Below are 18,272 nucleotides of genomic sequence, written 5' to 3'. Positions count from 1 at the left end.
ATATTTGCAGTTTATTCCTGTATTTGGTTAGGAGTTGCTTTAATGTGCTCAAACCTTTTACTACCAAGTACGTCAGGATAAAAGCCAACATCAAAAGTTTAATTTCCTGCCAGACTACTTTGATTGAAAAATACTGTACTTGAGCCCAGGGGTATATAAAGCTGTGGTAAGCCCAGGTACAGGTTCGGGGGTGTAGCCTAATCATGGGAGTCATGGCCCTTATACAAATTAATTAGAAATAAAAAAAATTCAGCGCCGCTTAGTGCAGATTTAAGGGGCGCTATCATGCCCCTCAGCAAGGGGGAAATCCAAAGTGTGGTATGATCAGTGTGATCGCTCCCCCCAGCCTCCCTGCACCCACCGCAGCCCAGCCAGCACACAGCAGCGTATGTTGACTGGGGAACACTTTTTTTGCTAATGACAGGTAATGTTGCCAGGTGAGTGGGGGCTGCGTGCCGGACAGCAGACCCGAGCCCCTCCACCAGACCCGGGTAGTAATTAGTCATTAGTACCTGCCCCCACCCTCTTCTTGGCGGCAGCGCTTAAGGTCACAGTCATACTGCAAGTCAACTCCAAATACAGTACGCCTTGAAGATATGTCTCATTTCAATCTGGAAATTACATATCATAAGAGTCTTTAAATCTGATCTTCATGTCTTCTTTCATTTTTTTAAATGTGAATTTTTTAAAATTATCTTTTAATCTGCCATCGTTTAAATATCCTTACTATAATTTGAAGACTAGGGAATTAATAAAGCACTTGACAAACTACCACTTGTCTGGAAGGGTTGCAGACATGGTCACATTTAATGCAACCAGTCAGAAATGCCCTTGTTTCCTCCTCTAGTGCCTGCAATGTAGCAATCACTGCTGTATATGTAAAAGAAGAAGCACTCAGCTACCCTGTGGAGCAGCCACCAGGTAAATGCAAAACCGCGATGTCCACAATACTGTATATCGGTTACCGATGTTCTGGAAAATAAATCTATATTTTTAATAGTAAAAATATATATACTTTTTATATAAAATAGAGTGGGATAAGTTATCAAAAAATGTTCTTAATTAATTCAATCATAAGAAACTGACAATTTCTGAGTGATTTTAAGAATAGTATTGAAGATTGCTCTTGAGTAGGTCAATTTTAGCGATGAATGCAGTAATTATTCCTTTGGCCTTGACAAAATGGATTTTTCCACTTTGCAGTTTTTTATACTTCATTCAATTTATCAAAGATGTCTGAAAGATGGACTAGATCAGGCTTATGTGATTTTATTTTATTGCACTGGGATGGCTCAAGTGGCTAAAAAAGCCAAATGACTATGAAAAAAGTTGTTGAAATGCCCCAATTACCTTTAGAAAGTCACCTCACTTCTGTGTGCAAAAGTAAATATTTAAAATCTTCCTAATTTTATTAACCCAGTAATTGGAACAAATGATCATTTGCAGGGAAGCCTAAGGACTTGCTCAAGACACATTCAGCCAGTGTGGCCACACAGGGGCATGTACTGTGGTGCCGTCAGGGGGCTACTGATTATAATTATTATTATCCTTTATATGGCACCACAAAGGATCCACAGCACCCAATTACAGAGTATATTAGCTAATAAGCAAAACAGGAAACAGTGATTTACTGTTGAAGATAACAAAGGACAAGTACAGGGTACATAAAATATAGCTACATCAGAAGACACTGAAATAAGTATCAGGGTGGCAGAAAACTGAGGAATTTGGTGCCATTGAAGATGGTTTAAGTAAGAGAAGGAAAATCACATGAGGGAAGAGGGCCCTGCTCTAGAAAGCTTACATTCTAAAGGCAGACAGAGTTTTGACACAGATGGGGTAGACAGTGAGAGCGGAACAGAGGGTTAGAATGAGATTTGGCTGGGTTTTGGTGAAGAAGTGGGTCTTGAGAGCCTGTTTGAAGTATGTTTGGACCTGAACTTACTGGGGTGGCCCATGGGGGCACAATTTAGATGCTGAGGTGAACATTGCCCCCCTTTGCAGTGCTGCTGAGGGAGACAAATGATGTGGTGCATGCTTGTTGGAAGGGCCTGGTGGGGTCCCAGGTCAAATGAACCCCTATGCAGCATGCAGCGCCGCCACATAGTATTTTTTCACTTTTTTTTTCGTGGGGGCATGGCCATGCCACCTGGATTTGGTCATGACCCCTCCCCATACCAGGGCCTTGGCAGCTCTTGATGGCCCTGGATGCATAGACTTAGGGGGAGTGCATCATACTGGTTCAATCTGTTACATATGAGTACCCACATGGAGGACTACGGAGACACACAGAGACAATGGAGGCGGTTTCCAGCTTCAACCCTCTGGCCTGATGCAGAGAAGCAAGAACTTTGCTGTGTGAGCTTACTTATTGTAAAGCATAAACATGATGTCATGACATCGTGCTCTCCTGTGAAGTAGAGCTGGCCCGACTGAGGCAGAGCGTCCTGAGCAGCAGACCTTGATCATCTCTAATACAGTAGAGAAGTGGAGTCAAGCTTAAAGGTGAGCTTTATAAGAATAATCCAGAATGAGAGTAAAGAGCAAGATGGGGAGGAGGAGAGGGGAGAACAATGGTGGGTGTGGAATTGTGAAAGAAAACAAAGGTTCTTGTCTGCTATTGAACACAGCTATAAATCGGGACATGTTGGGGAGAGGGCACAGACTGTATTTGGCGGTAATACTAATCATGGTGCACTACTGTGGAGCATATTGTGGACTGGGTGTTATGCACACCAGTGCCTGCAGGAATGTACTGGTGTTTGAACTGTTATGCACACCAGTGCCTGCAGGAATGTACTGGTGTCTGAACAGAGAGGGATGCAAAACAAATGAACTCACAGACAGACTGGGAAATATGACATAACGTACACAGAAGGTGATAGGGTAACAAAACCAACACAGAGTGAACAGAGAAGCCCAGAGGCTAAGAAACTGGGTGTCTCCCTAGTATTAGAAATGCTCAGATGGAAAAAGCAAGATGTTGTGTTTTAATACGTAGAGAACCCGAAATGCTGTTGCTAAGGGCAACAGCAAAACCCTAAAGGGTTACCAACGGGTGTGGCAGTAAACTCCTTGGTCAGAGATGGAATAATAGACACAAGGAGAGTCTCCACAACCCTAATTCTCACTTGCAGGGCCCAGGTACAGCTTACTGCCACTAAACTGACACATGGACACCCTGCACAGTGAGAGAGGATTAAGCAGGCAGGTCTGAAAGTACAGCCACAAACCTGCTGGGTTCACAGAATATCAAAAGAACCTCAGCAGGCTAAACGACTGACTCCAGTCTTACTGCTAGGTCTGGATTGGCAGAGTGTAATACCAAATCCCCAGGCCTATTTGCAGTAAGCAACAACAAATACAAAGCTACACAGTACTGGCTAACTTTCAGGAACTGACTAACCAACAAAGATTCAGCAGCATCTGCTTAACCTGAGAAGAGGCCTTATAAAGCAGGTGCTGTCCACGCCCCCCTCAGACCTCACAGACTGTGAGCACAAAAACCAGCACCGGATCCCCTGCCTGTAACCACTGCACAGCAAAAGACCTGAACCGGAGTATCAGCTGCGCTCAGGTTACTCCGCTAGCACTTGTCTCCCGGTTGCCATGACGACGTGGCAGCACAGGGCAGGAGACCCTAACACTGGGACACTACTGTGAGGGCATACTGTATACTAGGCACTACTGTGTGAGCATATTGTGCACTGGGGCAGTATTGTGGGAGCATGTTATGGACTAGGGCACTACTATGGGTGCAAATTGTTGACTAGGCACTACTGTTTGGACATACTGTGGACTGGTGCACTACTGTGGGGAAATATTGTGGAATGGGCACTACTGACAGGGCATATTGTGGACTGGGGTACTACTGTTAATAACTAAAGTATTATTTAAAAACTTAGCTTGATGGAAGAAGGGGAAGGCATATGTGACCAGCCCTTTATAATGCAATGAACAGCCATGTTATACTCTATTTTTTAAATGTGTGATGAAACCATTATGCCAGTTAACCATAGATGGTGCTCCAATCACTGAACATGCAGTAACTTTTGAAAGGTAATATTTTTTCCCTCAAACAAACATAGCACAAGTTGAAATCTAGATGTGCCTCTTGATTTATTTGATCCTTTTTGAAACAGAGATGTCCCTGAGGGCAGGGCTGAAACTGGAAGGGGATTTGAGTGGCACAGAGACGGTTGGAGACAAAATGTGATTTGAAATTGGGTGTTTACAGTTGCACACAGCTGGGCTATTTTACAGAACTTTGGTGAGATTGTCCCACCCGAAATGACATTCTTGAAATGGAAACAATTACTACAACAAGTTCCTACCCAGCTCTTATGTAGTACAGGACAGCTTTCTTATTGCACAGTGGGCTCTAGTGTCCACGGTTTGCATATGCGTAGATGTGACTATCCAATCGCTATGGGACAGAGGACACCTCTAATGTTCAATTAGGGCGCATATGCAAACAGCAGACCCGGAAGTGCTGGGAACGCTGTAAACTGGCACCAGGCATGGGGGCAGGATTGTATATAAGCCCCGACAATGAGCAAGACTGCATATGCCATTGAAAAAGTCCTTACTAAGGGATGAAACATGTTTGGCCAGCATTCTTTTATCATAAATTAACTCCTTGGCCTTGGGTGACAAAAATCCTAGTTTCATCTCTGCTGAGGGGAACTGATTGTGTCCAGTTGCGTCACTAGGGTTGGTGTCAGTGGCGTAACTACTGCCCCCGCAGCCCTCGCGGTGGCTTGGGGGCGAGGGGCTGCGGGGGCGCCGCCACTGATTTAGAGCAGATTGACATGCGGACGAACGTCCGCATGTCAATCTGTTGTCACTAGCCCCCCGCTGTGAAGTAGGGACACGGAGGGCACAGCGTGCGCCTCTCCTGTGTCCCTCTGAGTCTCCGGCGTGTCGGGGGCGTGTCCTATGAAAAGGGGGCGTGGCTTCGCGGAGGACCCGCGATCGCGGGTCACGCCCCCGTTTCGTCACTGAGGGGGCATGCCCAGCGCTCTGTGAGCTGCTGGCATGCCCTCTCTCCTACTGTCTGCGCTGAATAGACGCTGTGCGCATGCGCACAGCGTCTATTCACTACTGCTCTGCTATGCAGAGCAGTGACTGTAGGAGACTCCCAACTGCCCCCCCCCCATCGCGGGACACTGCGGGAGGTATGCATATATGGCACTGGGGGGGCACTGAGGGGGCATATATGGAACAGGGGGGGGGGCACTGAGGGGGCATATATGGCCTGAGGGGGCATATATGGCACTGGGGTGGCACTGAGGGGCATATATGGCACTGAGGGGGCATATATGGCACTGGGGGCACTGAGGGGGCATATATGGCACTGGGGGGGCACAGAGGGGTCATATATGGCACTGAGGGGGCATATATGGCACTGCGGGGGGCACTGAGGGGGCATATATGGCACTGAGGGGGCATATATGGCACTGGGGGGCACTGAGGACATATATGGCACTGGGGGGCACTGAGGGGGCATAGATGGCACTGGGGGCACTAAGGGGGCATATATGGCACTGGTGGGGCACTGAGGGGGCATATATGGCACTGGGGGGGCACTGAGGGGGCATATATGGCACTGGGGGGGCACTGAGGGGGCATATATGGCACTGGGGGGGCACTGAGGGGGCATATATGGCACTGGGGAGGCACTGAGGGGGCATATATGGCACTGTATGTGTACCTGGCACATGGGGGGCTATATTTGGCACTGGGGGCACGTGAGCACCTGGCATTGTGGGGGAATATCTGGCACTGGGGGCATATGTGGCACTGGGGGGAGAGGCTATATTTGGCACTAGGGGCATGTGAGTACCTGGCACCGTGGGGGAATATCTGGCACTGAGGACATATGTGGCACTGGGAGCACAGCCCTAGCAACAAGCACTACCCCCTAGCAATGAGCATGACACCCAGTGCATGAAACCCCTGGCAACAAGCATGACACCGAGTGCATGAAACACCTGGCAACGAGCATGACACCCTGAGCATGAAAACCCCTGGCACCGTGCATGGAACCAAGAGCATGAAACCCCTGGCAACGAGCAGGTAATTTAAAAGTAATTAGAAGCCTTAATGTAGGACTTAATGTGTAATGGGCATTACGGTGTGTGGCATAATGTATCACGGACATTGCGGTGTGTGTCAGAATGTGTCACAGGCATTACGGTGTGTGGCAAACTATATCACGGGCATTGTGGTATGTGGTATAATGTCTCAGGGGCATTGCAGTGTGGCATAGGGTATAACGGGCATTGCGGTATGTGTCACAGGCATTACGGTGTATGGTATACTAGATCACGGGCATTGTGGTATGTGGTATAATGTCTCAGGGTCATTGCAGTGTGTGGCATAATGTATAATGGGCATTGCGGTGTGTGGCATAATGTGTCAGGCATTACGGTGTCTGTATACTATATCACGGGCATTGTGGTATGTGGTATAATGTCTCAGGGTCATTGCAGTGTGGCATAATGTATCACGGACATTGCGGTGTGTGTCATAATGTATCACGGACATTGCGGTGTGTGGTATACTATATCATGGGCATTGTGGTATGTGCTATAATGTATCAGGGGCATTGCAGTGTGTAGCATAATGTATAACGGGCATTGCGATTCCTGTCATAATGTGTCACAGACATTACGGTGTGTGGCATAATGTGTCGGGGGCATTACGGTGTGTGCATATTGTGTCATGTGCATTATTGTGTGTGGCATAATGTCTGAGGGCTTTTGCAGTATGTGGCATAATGTATACTGGGCATTACTATAAGGAGGAAAAATGACAAATAATGGAAGGGGCATGAATCAGGATTATTTTTCTTTCCTGTGGTGGCTAACGTCTGGGCGTGCAGGTTGCAAAACTGGGGTATAAGGTAGTCCATTCCTGCAATGCCACGCCTCTTTATGCGAAGCCGCGCCCATTTAAACAAAACCACGCCCCTTTTTGGCGGCGCGCGCCTTCGGCGCGCACATGTTTGTCCCTTTCCTAGTGCCAATTATGGGGGGGGGGGGGGGCGCCGAAGAATTTTTTGGCTTGGGGGAGAAAAATTTCTAGTTACGCCACTGGTTGGTGTCATATAGTGCACAAAGCAGATCTTGAGCACGCCTTCAGCCTTCAAACAGGGGTCATGCCTTGCTGGTCACTGAGGAGAAGCCAACATTTTTGTGTCACCCCCTTGGATATTGACATCCAGTGTAGTCTGCTCCCCCCTTTCACTGCTGACGGAATAATATTTAATGCTATTCAGTTTAAAAGTTTTGCAGTTATTAATGAAGAATAATAAGAAGCAAGAACTTGCTTATTAGTGAACGTTTTTTAAATAGTTTACCCACTGTAGTTTGTTTTTCAAATTATGATTTCAGGTCTAGGAAGAACAAGATATTCTTGTTTGTTTTGTCTGCATGTTTCTTTGTTAGGTGTTCTCTTGCTCTGCAAGGCTTCATGGGTATAATTGAAAATATTTTTTCAATAAGTAGGCATAATGGTAACTGTACATTAATTGGTGATGGAAGTAGCAGTCGCTTAATAGTGACACTTCCTTTTCTCTGCCATATTGTTATAGCCAAGTCTTGCAGATCTGCTCATGGTTGACTATCACAGTAATGGGAGAAGAATCTTTATGCCAGCAGAAGAGTACTCTGGAAGGTCCATCTGGGCATCTTGTGGTTAACAAGAATTTAAGAACTTCTCCCCTGGATGCAGATGGGCAGCTCACACTGGTTTGGATCAACTCTGCAGTGCAGGAGCCAACTCTGTGATGTCCCCTCTAGAGCACCAAGGATGAGGTAAAGTAACTCTAAGATGTGAGGCAATGAGACAGATTTTTGGAGGTAGCCTTCTCTGCCGTGAGAGTGCTAAAATATGCACTCATTGTGAGCCAGGAGCAACAAAAAAGGTAATCCAATAGCTGTGGTGAAAAAAGATGGCAGTGTGTGTGGCAACCCTTAATAGGGTGCACAGGGAGCAGCTGCAAATAAGTGTCGCAAGCTACCTGAAACTGGACTGGGAGGTGAGAGTCCCAAGGTAGTCTTGAGGTGGGAAAGAGGGATCTGGGTCAGGGAAAGCACCAGGTGGCCTATGTTGCAGTAGGTATCTGTGGTGCCACAGACTGTCAATTTAATTCAGATCTAAACTTTAACTGGGCCACTGTAAAACACTTACCTGTTTCTTGTTCATCCATGTCATTGTCGCTCTGGCCTTGATTTTGGGATTATTGTCCTGCTGAAAGGGGAACCTTTTCAGAAGCTTTAATTTTTACCAGGCTGAAGCAGGTTGTCTTGCAGTATTTCAGTGTATTTTGCACCATCCATGTGTCCTTTAATTTTAACAGAATGTGCCATCTGAGGAAAGCATCCTCACAAAAAGATGCTGCCACCCTAAACTCTCACTGTTGAGGAATGGGCAATATTATGTTTACATTACACATATTGTAGGTGTCTATGTACTAAGCCTTGGAGAGAGATAAAGCACCAACCAACCAGCTCCTGTCATTTTTCAAACAGTCTGTAACATAAGAGTTCGGGAGCTGATTGGCTGGTACTCTCTCCATTTTATCTCTCTCCAAGGCCCAATGAGTGTTTTGAATATGGACAAAAACAGCAAAATTTCTGTATTACCTGATGAAAGAATCATATCCTATGTTTTAGCTGGGTCACTATGTTTTCTGGCAAACTCCAGACATGAAGAATATAGAATATACTAGGTAGGAGCTCGATACCACAGAGGCAATCATTAATAAAAATACAATTTATTACATATAATAAAACAAAATCAATGACCATAAAAAACAATCATAAGACAATACATTTTAAATGGTCAGTTGAGTCACAGAATATCTTCTAGACTCATATAGATAGTTAGTATGTGTGACAAGGGTATTCCTGGAGTTTGGATTAATATTAAAGTAGATGGTCAAATATTGAATAAATGTTCAGCTATATTTACCACTGTCAGTAGTAGCAAGGGGACACTCAGTATATATTCAGTCAGTCTCTACGCTGGATTCATATAGCTGACCAATGGTATGCAGAATGGTAGTAAGTTGCCAGTCTGCATGCATATATATCCTATGTAAATAGCTTCATCCACCATCTCATGGCTCACAGGCAAAGGAGCAGCAATGATTGAAACTGAACCCGCTCAGCGGGTGCTCCGTAGTCGCTGGGTATTAAGTGACTGGTCTGATAATGTGAAGAGCCACTAAATGTGGTCGCTGAATAGCATACGGTGAGTGCAGCAATAGCAGGAGCTGTTAAGTATAGCCGATAGATGTTGTGCAGCAGACAGGGGCATGGCTATGCCTGACGGGGCCCCATAGCATAATTCTTTGCCGTGGCACAGGACCGCCCCCCGCCGCTGCCGCCACGCGTGTCCGTGTGTGTGTCCCCCCCCCCACCCAGGGAATTTCTTAAAAGAACTCCTTCCCCGCAGCACTCACCAGTGGGGCTGCACTGTCACCTCATTTGCTCTCCCGGCCGGACCGGCTCCATCTCTTGTCTCCTCACAAACGCTGGGAGGAGGAGTGGTTGTGGTCCAAGGATGTTCCTGCAGACTCAACCACGCCTCCTCCCAGCGTTAGTTAGTACTCAGGAGAGGCAGAGCTGGCGGCCGGGTGAGCAGGTGTGGCTGCCGCACACTTGCAAAGGTAAAAGATGCCGGGGCTCAGCAACTAGGTGCAGGGGAAGGCTCGGGTCCCAGAGACAACTCGGGCCCCATGGCAGCAGGTGCAGTAATGCAGGGAACCGCTGTGTGTCAGACGGCAGGTGTGGCAATGTTGGGGACAGCTGAGTAGAAGAGATAGAAGCGGCAATTTGTGTAGTCAGCCTGCGTCCCCTGCTGACAGCGGTAACTCCAGGGATCCCTCCTCCTTATCCTCAATGCGTTTCTCCACACACCGGGCGGCTTTGTCAAGAGGCAGAGGCCCTCATTCCGAGTTGATCGCTCGCTAGCTGCTTTTTGCAGCCGTGCAAACGCATAGTCGCCGCCCACGGGGGAGTGTATGTTTGCTTAGCAAGTGTACGATCGCATGTGCAGCCGAGCGGGACGAAAACATTTTTTGCAGTTTCTGAGTAGGTCTGAACTTACTCAGCCCTTGCGATCACTTCAGCCTGTCCGGTCCCGGAATTGACGTCAGATGCCCGCCCTGCAAATGCCTGGACACGCCTGCGTTTTCCCTACCACTCCCAGAAAACGGTCAGTTGACACCCATAAACACCCTCTTTCTGTCAATCTCCTTGTGATCGGTTGTGCGAATGGATTAGTCCCTAGAAGCAATACACAGCAACAATGCTGTTTGTACCCATACGACGCACGTGCGCATTGCAGTGCATACTCATGCGCAGTAGTAACCTGATAGCTGAGCTGCAAAAATCAGCAGCGTGCGATCAACTCGGAATGACCCCCAGAGTACATGTCCTGAGCATCTCCAGGGATTTTTATCCTTGTCTTCCGGTAATTATCACCATCAGCTGGTGTCTACTATAGAGTTAGGTCTCATGTGTAACGTAATGATATCTCTCATGGTCACTCACATAATTTTTTTTTTTTTTAAAGTTAGAATTTTTATTGAGAGTGATCAGTAACCAAAACAGCAACAATAACAAAATTGTACAGGTTAGGGATGTTGAACATGAGGACAAAAAGTTTACATACCAAATCAGAACAATAGAGACAGTTCCATGATAATATAGGCCAACAGGTATTAGCAGTATGCGCCCTGTGTAAATCCAAACGCGTACATGACCAGTCTCATTTTATTTTTCAGTTATAGTATAGAATCTATACCAAAACAGAGTATAATCCTGTGAAGAATAAAAGCAAGAAAGAGAAAGAGGAGGAAGGGAGAGAAGAAGCAAGAAAACATATATTAATAGAGGGGGAACGTTGAGAAAATTACATATAAGGAAGCAAGAGGTTGGTAACAGTCCACTGTATTAATAACAGAGGGGGAGACCGGGCATCAATAAAGAGCGTGCGAGGTACCAAGGAGACCATATGTTGTGGAACTGGGCCACAGTGTTATTCCTCAGGCTTGTAATGTATTCCATACTGGCTATATAGTTAATCTTGGACATCAGTAAAGCCTTGGAGGGTGGGTTATGGTCTTTCCAACATTTAGCGATCAGAGATTTAGCCGCCATGCAGAGTTGCATGGTAAGCTTGTCTTGGGTTTTGGGTAGTGACGGTATGGGGGCATGAAGTAAAGCAATTTCAGGGGAGAGATCTAGATTATGTCCGCAGGTTTGAGCAATAAGTGCTCCAACCATGTTCCAAAAGGGGCGGATAGAGGGGCAAGTCCACCATATATGAAAAAAGGTGCCTTCCTCTCCACAGAGTCTCCAACACAGATTTGATGTCGTAGGGTAAATGGAATGAAGTCTGGAGGGAACCAGATACCACCTGGTATAGACCTTATAACATGTTTCCCTAAGTGCCACACTAATAGAAGCTTTAGCGATGCGCAGTCTGATTTCTTCCCATTGATCATCTTCCAACGGATGGGAGAGATCTGATCCCCAGGCTAGTTCATGGGATTCACGGGCAGGAGGATCTGGAGTCAAAATAGAGTTGTATATTGTTGAGATATTCCCCTTTTTGCCAATTGAAAGTAAACACATATGTTCAAAGGAGGTGGGTGATTTCAGAGGGGTAGTTTTAAGTTGAGATTTGAGAAAGCTAAGAATTTGGATGTAATGGTAAAGACACGAGGATGGAATACCAAGGCGCTCTTGAAAATCTCCAAAAGAGGTCGGTGCTGAGTGGCCTTTAACATGGATAAATCTCGTGATACCCTGAGATTGCCATGGGGTCGCTATTTTTCGCTCGCAGCCTGGGGGGAAGGCAGGGTGACCCCAAATAGGTGTTAAAGGTGAGGGGTATGAAGATAGATTGTGGGTGCTGCGGAGTTTGTCCCACAATCTAAGGGTGAATTTAATCGTGGGGACTGAGTAGGCCGAGGCTGGTCTGCAGAACTTGGGGAGCCATAGAAGAGAGTCGAGGGGGATGCCCTGATATATTGAATTCTCAATATCGACCCATTTTCTGTTCCCTTGGGGGGAATGCCAGGACACTATGTGGTTAAGGTGACTGGCGTTAAAATAAGCCTGAAGATTAGGGTATCCCAAGCCGCCTGAGGTAGCGCTTTTAGTCAACAGTGTTCGTCTTAATCGAGATTTACGGTGAGCCCAAATAAATTTGTTGCACAGTGATTGCAAGGAAGCCAAAGTCACTCGGGGCACCATTATCGGGATGGTCTGGAATAGGTAAAGAATACGGGGAAGGAAATTCATTTTCAGGGCGTTGATCCGTCCAATCCATGAAATGAATAATTGGTCCCATTTATCTAGGTCTTGAGTGAGAGTTTTAATCATAGGAACATAATTAGCCTGGTATAGGCTGGTGTAGGATTTGGTAATAAATATGCCAAGGTATTTGATAGCCGAGGGTCTCCAAAGAAAAGGGAAAGAGGAGGTTAAAATCAAATAGGTATGGGATGGAACATTAAATGTGAGGGCCTCAGATTTGGTGTGGTTTATTTTGTAACCAGAGAGGGAACCATACAGGAGTAATTCTTTCTGTAGATTAGGAAGAGAAATCAGAGGGTTAGAAAGAGTCAAGAGCACGTCATCCGCAAACAAAGAAATTTTGTATGAGCTCTGCCCCACTGTAATCCCCCCAATGTCAGTATTAAGTCTGATACGGGCCGCAAGAGGTTCAATGCATAAAGCGAAAAGTAGGGGCGAAAGAGGGCAGCTCTGATGAGTACCATTCTTCAAACTAAATCGAGGTGAGCTCAATCCATTGGTCAGGACCGTAGATGAGGGGTTGGAATAGAGGGCCGCTATTGCAGTGATGAAATGACCATGGAGGCAAAACGTAGATAAGGTAGAAAACAAAAAGGGCCAGGAAATGCGATCAAATGCCTTTTCGGCGTCTAGCGCCAAAGCAATCGCTGGTGTTTTCGTCGAGTTTATTTGATGAATCAAATTAATAGTGCGTCTGGTGTTGTCCGAGGCCTGGCGGCCTGGAACAAATCCCACTTGGTCAGGGTCTATTAATGATGGCAACACAGCGTTCAGGCGAGATGCCAGTACCTTGCAAAAAGTTTGAGATCGGCATTTATCAAAGATATGGGTCTATAATTTGAGCAATGCGAGGGATCTTTTCCGGGCTTCGGGATTACAATTATGCGGGACGTCGTGGAGTCAGTGTGAAAAGGCGTACCCTGTAATATTTTATTAAACAGGGAGACCATATGAGGAATGAGTTGAGGGGCGAAGGTTTTGTAGTACACCATAGGATAGCCATCCGGGCCAGGTGCTTTAGAAGGTTTCTGGGTTTTCAGTGCAGCTTCAATTTCCTCAGCAGAAATATCAGCATTGAGAGCAGAGTTAGTTTCCTCGTCTAAACGAGGAAGAGCGCATGAATCTAGATATTGTTGTGCCTGGTCGGCTTGTGCTGAAGGGTCGGACGGGGGATCAAGGTTATAGAGTGTCCTATAATAGTCAAAAAAGATACTATTAATATTTTTGGGGTCGTAGGTAATGTTACCTGAGGGTTGTCTAATAGTATGGATGCATTGGTTAGCCTTTTTGGCACGTAATTGATTAGCCAACAAAGTATGTGCCTTGTTACTTTTGTCGTAAAACGATTGGTTAGCCCATCGAAGCGAGCGCTCAATATTCTCCGCCAAAAGAGATTGTAGGTCATCACGTGCTTTAGAAAGTTCGGTTAGAGTTTTTTTAGAGCGTGTGCGTTTGTGCTCCTGATCCAATGTCGCAATGTCATCCGTTAACAGAGCAATTTGGTTTTCTCGATTTCTCTTACGGCTGGATGCAAATTGGATAATGGATCCCCTGATGACCGCTTTATGGGCTTCCCATATAGTAGCTATACTGCAGTCGCCTTCTACATTAACCGCAAAATATTCCCGAAGCTCAGTTTTAATTAAGTCCTGAAACTTAGGGATCTTCAATAGCGTCTCGTTAAGTCTCCATGTCGGTCTACCGTCAGGGATATCAAAAATGTCAAATGTCGCAGCTAAAGCTGCGTGGTCAGTTCAGGTAAGTGGGACTATCGAGGAAAAGCGAGCGGTTCGGGAGAGAGGTGCACAACTCAAGAACATATCAATGCGAGAGTACACATCATGCGGATTGGAATAAAAAGTATAGTCCCTGGTGGTCGGATTAAGGAAACGCCATACATCGAACAAACCAGCCTCGGCGATGCTCCTGCGTAATACAGAGGCATTCGGGGTTTGACTACTACGCAAGGGGCCGGATCTGTCCATGCACGTGAGAGCCATATTGAAATCACCACCGACCAGTGTCTTACCTCGTCTATATGAGTAAAGGTCGTGAAAAAACTTGCGAAAGAATTTGGATTGGGCAGTGTTTGGAGAGTACAGATTAGCCAAGGTAACCGCCTCGTGTCCAATTTTTCCTCTCACCATTACATAACGACCTTCATTGTCGCGTTTACAGTCTAGGAATTGGAAAGGGACGGACCCCCTTACTAGGATGGCCACCCCATGCCTTTTTGCTGTATGATTGGAGTACCAGGCCATGGGAAATTGTTTAGATGTCAGGGAGGGATGGGAGTCCGATTTCAAGTGTGTCTCCTGTAAGAAGATCACGTCACCTTTTAATGTTTTAAGAGATCTGTGGAGATGAGAGCGCTTCTGGGGAGTGTTCAGCCCCTTGACATTAATGGACAGGCATGTTAGCGGCATGGTTGAAGCAAAAGAGGGAGTAATTCGCTGGAAATCCTTAGGGTCATGGACTCTGCTAATATGGACGAGAGAGACAGAAAGAAAAAATAAAAAGAGAAAAATAGAAATGTATAATTCTGTATACGAACAATATTAGATAAATGAATCTATCTATCTGTGAATACAGGGATGTCAACTTACAGATGTACTGTAACCGGGGTCTAAGAGAGGAGGGGAACAGGAGAAAGAGTAACAAAAAAGAAAAAAGCAGACGTAGTATCCAGTAGGCAGGATACTCGGCTGCCAAGGTTGAGCTCTAAAAAAAAAAAGAAAGAGCTCACTGGCGGGATACAAATGCAATATAACAGAAGAGGGTATTGACCCACTATGTTTGAAAATAACTTTAATCCCTAATATTCGGGGGAGGAAGTATCAAGACAGGGCACTGACGCCCCCCACCCGAAACCACTAATAAACAAAACGGATGGACCGTCGTGTAGCAAACTAAGACCCACCTCAGGGGCGGGACAGTCCTAGATACAGAACATGAAAGAAAAAGCGATCATATAACAAATAGTATCAACTTAGTAATAACAATAGAGCAAATGGTAAAGTCGCTGGACAGGTCGGCAGCCAGAGACAGGCCCCACGGCATCGGAAAAGGATTCAATCCAGTATTCTATCTATAAGGCAGTGTCTCCGAGCCACCAACCAGGACAGCGAAATAAAAGCAAAGCAATGCGTGAGGTATAAAGTCCCGCCAACAAGAACATTCTGAGAAGAAAGTAGATGGGCATTTGTGTATGATACGGTACCTAAAACAGGGATTACATAGCAGTTTAGCAAGGTTGAGAACAAAATCAAGTAGACTAAACGTTACAAAAACACAGAAATTAAACGGAAGGAGCTTCACATCTATGAGGTAGCAGCTGGAGATAGCTGCAATTTTCGAAGCAGCTTGTCCCCTTCATCAGGAGAGCGAATGGTGTGAATTTTGCCATCAATCTCCACAATGAGGCGAAAAGGAAATCCCCAGCGATATTTGTAGCCATTGTCGCGCAGTGTAGAGGTAACAGAACGTAAATCGCGTCGTTTAGCAATGGTCACCGGTGACAAGTCTTGGTAGATCTGAATCCGGAGTCTTCGAATAAAATTGAGGTTGAATTTCTGCACGCCAGTGTAATACTATTTTTAATCTTGAAGGACAGAAATCGGAGGATAACATCGCGGGGAGGTTCCGAGTCCTTCGGTTTAGGTCTCAGGGCGCGGTGAGCTCTCTCTATCGAGATGGCAGAATCTGAGAGCGATGGGACCAGATAAAGAAACAAGCGTTGAAGGTATGGTTCCAATTCGGAGGTTGTAACAGATTCAGGGACATTGCGGATGCGTAGATTATTCCGCCTCTCGCGATTTTCGCTATCTTCAACTTTATCCTTAAGGAGTTCCAACTCGCTGGATAGGTAGCTCATTTCCCTTACCCACTTGCTTGTGGAAATTTTGTTGATGGTCCACTCGTGATTCAAGCGCAGTTGTGCGGGAGTCCAGAGCCGCCATATCAGATTTTAATTCCCCGATCGCTGCCTGGAGAGCTGTCGTGAAGGAACTCTTAAGGTCTAATATCATATTCTGAAGGGATTGAATGTCCGCCTTGGTTGAGGGTGCATCCGTCTGATCCATGATCAGGGTGGGCATCGGTGAGGATGGAGATGAAGCTTCAGTCGGTTTTTCCCGGCGTGAGAAGTGTTCCGAAATATCTTGTGAAGCTCCTGATTTTTTTGTTCTGGTGTTCGCTCTGCTCATAATATCTGGTGAGATTAAAACGCCCGTTTAAGGAGTGGTAACAAGAATGGTCCACCGGGATGTTACGTGTTCAGCAGTTGGTCCGGGTGAGGGGGAAGTCAGGCATTCGTGAAATTACATCATTTATAGGACCTAGGCCCCATTAATCTATTAAAACAGTGAGAGGGATCCACAGGAGAGCGTCCTGATTTACAACACACTTTTCCGTGAGTGTATGAAATGTAGTGTAAGAAATAAAGAACAGCAGCTGCAGGGTTGAGGTTCTGGATTGATTCCCTGTTGAAATAGGGAGCTTGTTTCCTCACAGCTCCAGCAGGGGCAGCACAATGCAGAGAAGAGGGGCCTGTCCTGCCACCTCCAAGATGGCCGCCGTCAGTAGTACGTGGTGTGTCTTCCCACGGGCTTCTTCAGCACTGCCTCCAGGGGTCTATAGGCACATAGAGCCCCCCGTCCCCCCAGCGCCCTCCGCTAGTCCCCCCTGTCAGTCACCGCAGCCAGCAGGTCGTTTGCAATGGTGTAGCGCCTGAATCCCGTCAGACGCCACATCCAATATGGCCGCCGCCTCCGGACCTCCGCAGATCTGTTCGGCTCCGGCCCTGCAACTCCAGGGGCACTTGGTCCCTCCTCGGCCTCTCGGTCAGGTCTCCCCAGGCAAGGGGCACGCAGCGGGGCAGCGGGGTAAGTTGTGGTACAGTGTTTAAGCGGCCGGAAGACGTCCGTTCTCGGGCGGGGGTGATAACAAATTGAGGCCCCGGCTTCACCTCACAGGGAAGGCCGCAACCTGCAAGCACAGGACAGGCCTGTGCTCCGGCTCCGCAGCTCACTCCCTGAATGCCCTAAGTAACAGGGGCTTTTGTGGGATGATATAGGGGATGTATAGGTAGGGTAAAGGCTGGTTTAAGGGGTTATAGGGGTTGATCCAGCAGGAGCTCTCCAGGGACACGTCCTCTCAGTCAGGCCACAAGCCACGCCCACTCACATAAAGCAATCATAAATCACAACTCATGAGAATGTCATTAAAATACATAACTAAATTACAATAAAGTACATGGTTTACGAACAGATTGACTATACTAGAAAGTAAATAAAAATAAAAATCATTAGCAACAATAAGGCTAACAAGAAAGAGTTAATTGATAGAGCAAGAGCTTTCATCTGTGTAAACTTGGAGCTTCTATAGCATAATGGTTCAATACTTTTGCAAGCAGCATTTTTAAAAAAAAATTATTAAAAAGAAATTTCAGTCAGAATTATGAAGTATTCTAACGGCATACTGATACTCAAGGATGGACTTTGGCTCTAAATCAGGCCTGGCATTCTAGTCTGCAAGCACACATGCTCATGACAAGGCATCATGGTCATGCCTCATGGAAGCATGCCACAAGTCACGAGGTCCTGGCCTCATGACGCTTCCCCATCTGTTATGGAACTACAGCCAATTGTGTATGAACTGTAGAGACAACTGGAGTGTTTTCCATGTGTAACAGCCTCCCTGTGTTCCTTTAGTGTTAGATATGTACACTGGTACTTAGGATGCCATCAGGACTTAAAACCTCAGCAGTAGGGGCTAGCACAGTTGACTGGAGACCACAGGGTATTGGCTAGAGAAATAGATGATGGGGGTACAGAGTACTGGAGTTGACTGCCAGATACTGCACTAGCGTGCAGCTGAGTAAGTGATGCGCAGCACAGTGAAGATGGATACTACTGTGAGCTGAATGCAGCGCAC

The 18,272-nt window shown here is 46.4% G+C and overlaps 1 long non-coding RNA gene across 2 annotated transcripts in view; it reads right to left on the bottom strand.

Moving 5' to 3' along the window:
• Positions 1-9,574, bottom strand: part of LOC134927568 (uncharacterized) — a 47,104-nt gene extending 37,530 nt beyond the window's left edge. For both annotated transcript variants that reach the window (XR_010177682.1, XR_010177678.1), the window contains exon 1: positions 9,473-9,574. This is a non-coding gene — a long non-coding RNA (uncharacterized LOC134927568). The remainder of the gene's footprint in view (positions 1-9,472) is intronic.
• Between the last annotated feature and the right edge of the window lie 8,698 nt (positions 9,575-18,272).

Source organism: Pseudophryne corroboree, chromosome 1 (assembly GCF_028390025.1).
Source record: "Pseudophryne corroboree isolate aPseCor3 chromosome 1, aPseCor3.hap2, whole genome shotgun sequence".
NCBI classification, from domain to species: domain Eukaryota; kingdom Metazoa; phylum Chordata; class Amphibia; order Anura; family Myobatrachidae; genus Pseudophryne; species Pseudophryne corroboree.
Note: the sequence above shows the minus strand (reverse complement) of the source record. Positions and strands in the feature narration are given on the sequence as shown.